The sequence below is a fragment of the Chaetura pelagica genome, unplaced genomic scaffold (assembly GCF_000747805.2).
Source record: "Chaetura pelagica isolate M959 unplaced genomic scaffold, ChaPel_1.0 scaffold111, whole genome shotgun sequence".
In the NCBI taxonomy this organism is placed as follows: domain Eukaryota; kingdom Metazoa; phylum Chordata; class Aves; order Apodiformes; family Apodidae; genus Chaetura; species Chaetura pelagica.
The window spans coordinates 2,893,600-2,903,330 of NW_009952153.1; the positions used below are offsets into that span (position 1 = coordinate 2,893,600).

Below are 9,731 nucleotides of genomic sequence, written 5' to 3' on the forward strand. Positions count from 1 at the left end.
CGTGTCGTGTCGTCGCGCTGCCCCCCAGGGAGCAGCCCCCTCGTCACCGGGCCGCCGCGAAGGCTCCAGCGCCAGCTCCTTCCCCAAGCAGGGCCACGAGGCCCGCGCTCCGGCCGCAGCGTCTTGGTGGGTTCAGCGCACTTGATCGGGTTGCTGAATCTTGTATTTGGGCGCCTATAACGGGACGCGTGATTCAAGGCACCGTGTTGTAAGCGCCGAGAATCACAGAATGTTTGGGGTTGGAAGGGAGCTCTGGAGATCATCGAGCAGGGCCGCCAGAGGATCTAGGGCAGGTCACTCAGAAACGCATCCAGACGGGTCTTGTAGGCCCCCAGAGAAGGAGACTCCACCACCTCTCTGTGCAGCCTGTACAGTGCTCTGTAACTCTTGAAGTGGAACTTAATGTGCTCTGGCTTGCATCCATTGCCCCTCGTGTTATCACAGGGTGTGACTGAAAAAGAGACTGGCCCTACCTTCCTGACACCCACCCTTCAGATATTTATATACCTTAATAAAATTCCCTCTCAAGTTTTCTCTAAACAACCCCAAGTCTCTCAGCCTTTCCTCATAAGACAGGTGTTCCACTCCCTTAATCATCCTCATCAAAGAAGCAATACTCAGTCCACTGGGATGCTGCTAACCACCAGCCCTGTCAGGCTGCACTCATGTTTAATCAAGTGTCCACCAGGGCTCCAGGAGACTGCCTGCCCCAGCCAGAAAGCCTATCTACCTTCCTATCTTCCTTGACTTCAATGAGATTCCTGTGAGCTCCATTCCTTTGGCTTGTCCAGGTCCCTCTGAATGACTGCACTCTAAATTAAAAGTAGTTAGAACAGTCAGCTTCCTTAGTTAACCTGATAAATTGACCAGAATCAGTAAGAAGACATCACTGGACAGGTCAAAGCTGCCTTCCTGTATGATATGGGAATTAGCTCTTATTTTCTGAAGACTGTCTTGGTTTGGAAGTAACTTGGGATGAAAGGTTTTCTAATATTTACTCCAAAAGTTAACAAGGCCTGTTGTTAAAACATTTACACACTCCCCACCCTCCCTACCCCCGGTAGGGGAAACAGTAGGATTTAACACCTCTGGATTTTGTCATATTTTGCCAGTTTTTCTTATGACCCTTCTTTACATTACTCCCATATTTCTCCAGAGGCATTTGGGTTTTGATCAAACCATTCGTTAAAGCCTGAGTGTAAGACTGGCCTTTTATTTATTGGCATGGAAGTGGACTCAGCATAAGCACAATGTCACTCCTAGTCAGGAGGAGTTTAGCAGCAGCTATAGGCTTTCACTGCTTCTCCAATACTGAGTGAGGAGGGAGACAGGGCTTCCCATAGCACCATTCACACTAAGCAGAAATGAAACAGTGAAAGCAGTTCTCCTCATTTGCTACTTCTCAATGTTACTGTTTTAAGACAGCTCCCCAAACCACAGACAAAGAGACTAGGTTTAGGAAGGAGACATTGCTATTTATTGGAGGTTTGTGCAAAGTTCGGTGCTTGGTGCCTGCCCATAAATCAAGCACACCAAATAAGATTTTTAATGACATATTTATACATAAGACTATAGAGTTAGTACGTTTCCAAGTCCATCCTCCTTATAGTGATTGGTGATTTCCATATAGCTATAATATGGTTACATCACTATTTCTACTATCACACATGCTCAGGGGAAGGGTCTTCACCTGGGCAGGGGTCTTTTTTACCTGGGGGTGTGATTTTTACTATTATAATGACATTACAATGAGCTGAGTTCACCTAAAGGACTCACTATCACAATTTCTACAGCTTCAACTGCCCGAGACTGGTTTAGTTGTCAATCTTCTTGATTCTGGTTCTTATTTGTCACCTTCTGTGTTCCTTATGTCCAGTTACCCGTGTAGACCCCAGGTCTTCTCTGCCAAATTGGTGATTTACATGAGACACTCTTTAAACCTCTTGATTAATTGCCTTCTTCAAGACCTCATTACTGCAGGATGTCCTTGCCCAGTGCTGGCTGTGGTACTAACTGTGTGCCTCTCTGACTGCAATTTTACCTTGTATATGTATATACAGAGTATATCTTAAAAAAATTACCACATAATTCTGAATTTCTGAGTTATTTCCAACATCAGGAGTAGTCATCTCTGCCATTTCTGACTCAGTGATATTCCATTATATATGCCATTACCAAGGAAAATTTTTATGGACAGCTTCCCAGCGCTGTAGGCACTTCCCTGTCTCTCTGAGCTGTAAGCTTCTTTCCAACACAGTTAATGCCAGCTGAGTATTAAGTAAGAGCCTCATGGAACACGTGTCTTCTAGACTGAACTCAATGTCATTATATTACAGTTTTTCTAATTCTTTAGCTATTCTTGTGGTTTGTAAAAAAGAAAAAAAAAATTATAAAGAAAATAAAATCATTGCCCTTCCTGAATGGATAGTTTGAACATTGGATGTGGTGTTTTAACAATATTTAGACCCGAGATATGTAGTGAAAAGAAAGAAATACAGCAGTCAAAATTATTTGAGAAGACACACTGAAGTTTCTGTGTGAGAAGGTAATGCAGAAAGAGCTTTTTAATGCTGCTCAGTAAGAACTGGGGAAACCTGAGTGAAACATGATCATTTTTCTATAGATTCTTTGGAGAGAAACAAAAAAAAAAGTGATTAGCCAAAACCAAGAGGTTTGGGCTCTAGCCAAATTAGGAGACTTTATGTGACAAAGAGCTGATGTGCAAAAGGCTAAGGAACATGTTGTGTGGTACAAGTTGCTGAATAATTATATTTGTGTCCTCAAAGAACATGTGAATGAAGGGGATAGCAAAACATCCATGAAGTGGCTAAGAAGGAAGAGATAAAACGATGGTTCCAAATACTTGGCAGTGTTCCTGTGAATTCAAAAGGACCAGAAGGAAAGACTGAAGGATGAGAAGAGCAAAAGACTTGAGTTATTTATAAGTAATTTCTAGCCACATTCAATGCAGAGGGAGTTTGCATTTCAGGCAAAGTCTGCTCAGGAAAAAGGCAGAGTTGCTTTCATTCTTAGAACAGAGCGTTCCTAAAACAGGGGAGACATGTCACAGTGCTGCTAATCCCTCTGAAGTAGGTCAGGCTTGCGAAGATGGAGCAGATACATATCATTTGAACCTGATTAGTGCATGAAATGGGAAATGAATAAGAAGTGAAAACAAGGAAAGCTAGTTAGAGAAGACAACTCTCTGGGCCAGACCATTTATTACTGTTATGATTATTTCAGTTACTCTGTCCCTTACAAAATGTACTCTCATTTAGCTCCTTTTGGCTTCTGTTAAACTGGTACATCTTCAACTTTTACCCTATACATGTGTGTTTCTTTGCTGGCTTTGCAATGAACTTGGGAGTAACAGTTTTCCAACTTCCATATTTCCACTGCTGTTACATAAAAGCTTTAGGAATCAGGCAGTCAGTTTAGCTTTCAACAGCTGTTTATAGAAGCGTGTCCATTGACCACAGTTAAGTGTTGGACAGAATTTGGAAAAAAAAAAAAAAAAGACGTATGAGTTCACTTCTGTAGCTGTTTTAATCTCGATTATAAAATGGAAAGTTCAATTATAGTATGGAAAGAACAGATAAATGTGGTAGAACTGAAGTGAGACGTGCCAACAACATATCTTTCCCTTGTTCTGTGACATTGCAGACACTAAGGTCATAAATATTTCTATACTGGAATGATCATTTACCTTGGCGACCAGCCCCTGCTCTGCACAGAGGACACTACTAAAACATAGTGTTTCCTAGACTTCCCTAGCAGTAATTTCAGTGTTTCTCTTGAAGGACACAAGGAAGACTGTGCTTTGTGCTCCGTAAGTATTTTCTGTGTTGCGAGTTTATGATCACTGAATTAAAATTTAGCTTTCTGTGATAGTGTGGCTTTCCACTGCAAAAAGAAAGGAACTCAAAACTCATTGACTTTACGTGTGTATTATAGAATATATCACTAGAAAAGTGTAAGTTTGTTTCTATTAGGTTTCTTTTCTACTTTATTTAATGTTGTGTGTGCTGTTATTAGTCTGTGTGGGTGTCTCACAGTAAAGAAAAGGTATTCCAGCATTCTTGACATGTTTGGTTTCACTGTGTGCCACTATATGTTCATGACACTGCCAAAGGTGGAATAAATTATTACAGCACTCATTTTCCAAATATATGACTAATTTCACCACCAATGTAATTTTTTTCAGTTCTCTACTGGATTTCCAGAACTACCCTCCTAAACTTTTTGATTTTTACTTTAATGGCTTGTTTGCAAATCTAAAAAATAAGAGGTTATTGTTACATAAACAGCAACAATTTTGATATTTCCAACTTTAATTTTCCATGGGCCTAACAAAGTAATAGTTTCCATGTACTTTTCACTGTGGAATGGTAAAAGAGTTTGCAACTTGGTTTATAATTTAAGACAAATAATGTAGTAGAGAATAAACAGTATATGGCCAGAAAGATGTATTCCATGCATGTTCTAACATGGATTTATTAACCCTAAAACTTGTTACATTTACAAATGGTTTTGTTTAATGCAGATCAGTAAACACAGCACTGTAACTGTTGGGAACTCACCTTGGCTCTACCTTTGATATCCATTTTTAAATGAACAAAGGCTTTATATTAAGAGTTTAACTTTTTACTAGAAATGTTCATATCTGTCCTTCATAAGTTAGACTACAAAATCCAGTGGAATATTAACTATATAAAGAGCTTACCAGTTCCTATGAATCAAGTTTGACAGACCCTCCACTAATGACCATCCACCAAAAGGCAGGTATGTAGTGGCAAGAGGAAATAATATTTTGCACATTCATACAGAAAGCCAGTGAGGTATTCAGCACTGAAAAATGTATCTTACTATTAAAAAAACCTCACCGATCATTTGTTGTTTATGCTTTTTCCACAGGGAAGTTAATGTACATCACTATAGGCACAAGGGAGCACAAGCAATTCTACCCTACCTTCCAGTATGGCTGCTCTTGATCTTGCAATAATAATATAAAAATATGTTTTTTCATCTTGCCTGGATGCCCAACTACAGAAGACACTTGGCTCCCAAGCTGGTGTTCGTCATACAAAGACTGGAACAGGAGTGCACCAGGGTACAGTAATGCACAGCACACTTCTGGCTGCCAGAAGCATCCATAACCTCCAGGGAGCAGAGATGCCAGAGAAAACCTGGTTCAGGAAGCATACAGTGCCTACGTGGGAGCAAGAGCAACAGCTTGCTTGCTGGCTCTGAGAAGAAGACTGCTCAGCAGGGAACCTGGGATAGAAAAAACGAGATTTGGAATCTGAAGAGTAGCCTGTTTCTAGTGAAATATCTCAGTATTAGTATCTTTACATATCTTCCATGATACAAAATGGAGGAACAGGATGTAATTTGCAAGCCTTATGTAATATCCAGTTCTGTAAAGAGGTGGATGATGGAGGATTCCTCTACCCACACAGCACTTCACCATGGAGGCATGCCTCCACATCCTTAACTTTGCATAACTCCAGCATAGACCTCCTACAAGATCATCTCCCACCTCTAAAGTGCATCTGTTAATTTTCTGCCTGTCAAGCCTCTTCAGAATTTAGAAGAATTTGCAAGAGATAGAAGAAGGAATTTTCAAGAGATAGAAGAAGCAACTTTCAAGTTTGAGTGCATCAGACTAGGAGAAAACTGATAAAAAATGTTAATTCTTATTGCCTGACTTTTTTTTCTTTTTTATTTTTTCAAGTTGGAATTCTCCTGCTGTGTAAGGAACTGCTTATTGTAATACATTTTCCCTTGGCAATAAAAAGATCTCCAAGGAAGAAGTACGGTCCTCTTTTTACACCTGACACCTCCAAAGCCTGGTATATGTGGCTGAGTGAGTTAGATGAAAAGGTATTATTAGGTTTGTATTAGATTATGATGCAGCTCAAGATGGCTAGGCTCATCAACCAGTAAATCTAGTGCAAACATCTGTGGTCAAATTCTGCTATTGTGTTGCTGTTTAACTGCAGTCGGTATTATTCTCTACTGACATACTGGTTCCTTTCACTGTTGTTAGAAGAGCATGGCTGTTCATAGGGCATGATCTGCAACCTAAAACATCATTGAGGAAAGATAATTCTGATTGCTCTTCCAAATTAAATCAGAAATAATGCTACTAAAGGCAAAGAACTTATTCTACCTTTTACAATACACGGAAACAAAACTTAGGTCTTTGTCAAAAGACAGTTCTGTTAGTCATGGCATGGATATTTATTTTTACATTGCTTTTTATCATCAGTGACTTCTTGTTTCAAAAATAACCGTTTCAGCTCCTTTCTGGGAGCTGCATGTTGTGCTAGAGAAGTGAATCAAGACGGGCTGAAGTCAGGTGGATGTTAAGAGTTTCTAACGACTTCAGCAGGGATGGTGCAAGAACTGGGCGTCTGAAAGCTGCACTGGATACTGCAAACACAGCAAGTACTTTTCCCTTCCAGGCAGAGCAAGTGTCTCACTAACAGTAGGCAGCTCTCTTCACAGTATGTCATACTCATTTGAAACCTGCTCCAAAAGCTGCAAGAGCTCAGCAGTAAAGCAGGCAGCCCAGAGGCATAAATGTAAGCCCCAGCTAAGCTCACAGATGTTCAATGGCAGAGTATCTCCTGTGTGCTCTGTAACACACAAAATATATGCAGAAATTTAATTTTTTAGAGGTCACAATACTTCGAGACTTCCTGTGAAAGAATAAAAGCTGACCTGAAAAGGTGGCATATTTCAGAAAATGGAAACTGTCATATCATGAAATAAGTCCTTGCTTCTAGTCATTTTTTTGATAGGGGTCTCAAAGAGATATTGCAGCAGAGCCAATAAATCCAGGTACCATTGCAGGTAGTTCTCAAGCCAAGCTTCCACAAATTCCAACCTTTATTAATATCTTTATATATTAATCTGAATTTAGTGATGAGATAAGCAGCTTCTGATGAAAGCAGCAAGATATACATATAAAAAGCAAAGAAATATTTTCAAATGTATTGCTGTATCTGCACTACGTTTTTAGAGTTTGTAGTGATTCTCTCCTTCAGTCTTCATCTACATGCAGTGAAAAAATAATATTTCTGGCCTCCATCTGAATAGTTATGGTATGTTGGCTTGATACATGTGTCAGTATTTCTGAGACTTCTGTGGGAATGATCTTCTCTATAAATTGTCAAGTTTTAATAAAGTAATTTTCCTCTCCTTCAGTATTTAAAAAGAAGACATAAAATCCTTATCCTGGACGTCTTGTCTAACCAGTGATTACCTACAACTTTGGGCATGTTTCTCCTGTTCTTTTCCTACTGACCTGAGCATTATGTAGTCCAAGGAAAATGGACGAGTAATGCTCAGGGCCCTCCCCCCCTTCTTTTTTTTTTTTTTTTTTTCCCTGGCAACCATTCAGAGGAGGTAAATAACTACATAAGACATTGCAAAGCACTGGAAAAACCTACCTATGCAAAGAAACTCACTGAAATGTACAATAAATGTCAGAAATGTAATTACTTAACTGTATTCTGCCATAGCTTTGCCATTGTAATTCTCCTTGCTCTCCCTTTACCAGCGACAGTTTAAAAGAAGTTACTAGAAAGACAAATTACATTGTGATGTGATCTGAGTTTATCTTATCACACATCTTGCATTACTAGTGTCCAAGAGACATTTCAGGCCATTTACCCTTTGGACAATGTTCTCAAATTGTTCCTGGAATATTAGGAAGAAGATTACTTTCATTTATAGTAACAAAATGGCTTCACTGATTTTAGAGGGGTTAGCTACTGGAATGAAAATTGGATTGGATCTGAAAAGTTTTCTGTATTGAAATGCAAAGCAGGCTGAGTTCAAAATTCCTGATTCTGACAGTATAATTTTCATAACCAAAATATCCAGATAAATAAAGAGCCAGCTGAAACAAGGTGATTTTATTGCCATCAACAGGCTGGATTGTCTCTGCAGTGTTGCTTCAAAATGGAATGAGAAGATTGCTTATATTTTACAGTAATTTATGTGGCAATAGAAATATTTCTCTGTGCTCCAAAAAGAGGTGTCATATAGATCAATAAGCCTCTGTAAGGATTTATGATGAATGGCAGGTGCCAAAGCAAATAGGCCACCCAGATAACTGCTTCCAGCCTAGTCTCCCTCTGGTGCAGAGCATCCCCATAACTCACCTTGCAACTGCTTGGTGGGACAGTTTCCAGAAGTGCATACACTGCTACTGTCAAAAGACTCTTTTGGGCAGTTTTTTGTCTTGGGGTAGCAGTTGCCTTTGAGGTAGTGGGACAGTGATTGTGGGCCTGCTGTGGTACTCCCTGCTCAGGAAAAACTGTTAGATTCGGGAGGAGTTTTGCTTGAAGAGTTACTGCTGGATTAGGCTACAGATTTTTTGATTGAAAAATTGTATCTTGTTCCTGGGACCTATGAAAGCAAATGACTTTTTAAATCCAAATTGTCTGAGGAAGAGACTACTAGCATTTCCAGGAGGCTGAAAATCTAGTCTTTCATTTTTCTAGGCCACAAAAATCTTCCAATATACAAAGAAAATGAGCGAGCAGTCATCATCCCATGATTAAATGCAACTTCCAAAGTGTCCATAAATATGTAAGGCTGTTGCAACTTTCAGAAATGTGTTTTGATAATTAAGGTGATTAGTGTAAAGGCAAGTACTGATTTTTCTCTGGGGGGGTTCCTGTGCAGAGCACTTAAGTGATCCAGCCCTATAATACAAGGGTGTCAGGCACAGTCAAGATAATATTTTTCTTTTGAAAGAAAGAAGAAAAACTGCAGGGGGTGCACGTTTATCTGAAGGGTGGGCTGATGATAGGGCTTATTAAAAACTTTCTTTCAGAACTACACTTTTGCCAAATAATGCATTAGCAGATATTTAGGAATAGCATGTTTCGTACAGAATATAAATGTTGAAATGGGTAAATGCTCAGAGCCTGATGTGTCAGCCTTTTCCTGTGAAGTACTGCTCAGCTCCACAAATGGACAACATAAAGCAGGTACAAACAATAAGTGGATTATGTATGGTAGCAATCTAAAGAATGCTTTAAGGATATAAATACATAGTCTTAAATGGGTTATTCCAGAAGAACCCTGTACTGGAAGCTCATTTTTGTTGCTGAAGTATTCCCATCCATGGAACAGCTTTGTGTTCCAAACTGTTCATGAAACAGTTTGCCACACAAAGCTGTTCCTGGTCTGCCAGCTTCATCCATAAACTCTTAAGCCTGACTTTCCTGGATGCCTCTTCCCCTCGAGGAAAACATGAAATACATTGCTCACTTTAAAAGGTTTACATACCCTCAAACATCTTGTTTCCGTCTGTATCAGCTGGTTGAGTAAGAAACAAGTTATCTTCCTTTGCAAATGGCATGTAGTTCATTATATTAAAGTTACTGAAGAGTAATTTTCAGACCTTGCCCTATAATAAACTGCTGTTGGCATACACTTCAACACAGAGAAGGGGGCAGTTTGCAAAGTAGAGATCTGCTAAACAGCAACTGCCAAAGCAAGTCTGCTTTGGTTGAAAACCTTCCTGCCTCTGTCAAAGAGACTGCAGATCCAAGTTTTACATTCTAGTCTTGTGACTCTCTGGTCACTCCTACATTCTATCCCTCAAGCAAATGTACTATTTTGCATGCTTGACCCTAATTATAGCTCACGTCGGAACTCTCTCACCCGGTGGGAATGTTACTGTCCCACTGCTCAAAACACAGGGAAAG

General features: G+C 39.8%; 1 protein-coding gene across 1 annotated transcript in view; it reads left to right on the forward strand.

The window, feature by feature from the left end:
• PLCB1 (phospholipase C, beta 1 (phosphoinositide-specific)) overlaps positions 1-9,731 on the forward strand; it is a 457,703-nt gene that overhangs the window by 501 nt on the left and 447,471 nt on the right. The window lies entirely within an intron of this gene.